This window comes from Physcomitrium patens, chromosome 24, assembly GCF_059467195.1.
Source record: "Physcomitrium patens ecotype Gransden chromosome 24, ASM5946719v1, whole genome shotgun sequence".
NCBI lineage: Eukaryota > Viridiplantae > Streptophyta > Bryopsida > Funariales > Funariaceae > Physcomitrium > Physcomitrium patens.
In genome coordinates, this window is record NC_143433.1 from 12,420,440 (window position 1) to 12,422,500 (window position 2,061).

A 2,061-nucleotide genomic window follows, 5' to 3' on the forward strand; every position below is an offset into this window, starting at 1 on the left:
GTATTAAAATAAAATTCTTACAAAGAAAAGAAGTCCAATCTCTTGAAGAAAATAATTAATCATAAAAAATAATTTTTTTAAAGGAAGATAGTCTATAATCTTTAAGAAAATATAATATATCTTAAGAAGTGGAGTAATTTACTCATTTTATATAAAAATAAGTGTAAAAAGTTAGTGTTCTTATCAAATTTTAAAAAATATGAATCACAATAAAACTCTAAACAAATAATACACTCTTATGTTACTCAAAGGAAAAAAAAAGTAGATGAATAAAAAAATAGATACAATATAGAAATTAGAATAGCTAGTTTGAAATATAGATAAATTAAAGCTTCTTGAAGTAAGACTAGAATATAAGAAAGGTGTTGTTAAGAATGAGCAAGGCCTCTCTTTTGCATTCATATATTCTATCTACTAAAAAACTACATAGTAATGTTTTATAGGCTATATGACATGTGTCCAACTTGTTGGACACGTGACTAATTTATAAGATAGGTTTCCAACATGTATGCCATGTAACCAACTAATAATACAAATGGCTAAAATATGCAACATGTTGCCAACTCATTGGCCTAGTTTTTAACCTACCAATCACTTATAAATATATGTGAAGTCAATAAAGCTTCCAAGAAGCTTCTCAAGAAGATATTAATAATTTAATCTACTTGTAATTTTTTTTAATTATTTTTTATCCAAATAAATATAGTAGTGAATATGGATGTTTATTACATCATCATGTTTTAAACTTCTTTTTATAATGAAATAGTTGAATATGAAAAAATATTCTTATTTAATTTTATATGGACTATAATCAAGGTTTTTAAGTTAAATAAATATTTTTAAATGAAGAATTCTTTTTTCTGTTTTTTTTAGTAAAATAAAAATAATGATAATAATCTTTCATTATTTTTTGTTTTGTGATATTACACCATTAAGAAAAAAAATTGATATAAAGTCAAAAAATTTACACCTATATATCATTGAATGTCTTGAATTTCTAGAATTATTTTTTTTCATTGTTTTAAGTCTATGAAGATCTTTAATTAGAAAAATATTATTTTATTTCAGTTAATTTTTAAAATGTAGATAATATTTTTTTCTTACTCATTAAAAAATAAAATTTATGTAAAGAACTTACCTCTCTATAATGCCATGTTAAAAGACCAAGAATTGAAACTTTTATTTGTTGCTCCTACAATGTTCAGCAATAACTAATTATAACATCTTATATCATGAGTAATTTCTTCTTCTATCCCAATTTAAAAGACCAATGATTTTTAAAATAATTCATGAATCCAGTAAGTCTTCTTCTCGAATTACTTCTTTGATTTTATTGTTCCTTACTGTGGATATATGAGTTTTTTCTTTAGTGGATATTTTGCTAGTTACAAATTTTTCTTTTTTCTTTTTCTTTAGAGAATCTTTTAAATTTTTATTTATTTATTTCTCTAAAAATCTTATAAAATTCTTATGATATTCGTGAATCTTGATGCAATCTGTAAAATCCTTAATAAAGAGGATACATTAAATTGGCATTTTACTATAGAAAAGAAATAAAATTTTTAGATAGAAAATATCACTTAGAATTTTTTTATTTCTCTTCTAATTACTCTATGGTATATATATATATATATATATATATATATATATATATAAATAAATAAATATATAGATTTAAATACAATTCTAGTGGCTTCTTGGCTTAATTCAAGGACCACTTTATAAATTGTAGTTTCTTTTAAGAAGGTCTCAATTGTCATAATTCTTATCTATAGTAGTTAAAATAAATTTAGTTTTTTTTTTTTCTTTAATTAATCATTGTGATTTTTTTATATCTATCAAATAAATGCCATTGAATTTTTTTGAAATATTTGTGTTATATAAAAAATATGTACTTTACAAACCAAATATTTTACCTTTATTAGAAAAAAGCACTAGCTATGATGATTCTTTAAATTATTTGAAAGATTAATATAAGATTGAAAAAATTAAAATTTTTTTTTTGATGAATTACTGGTCTTCAATAAATTTTCGAAATTTATTAAAAATTAACATATTTAT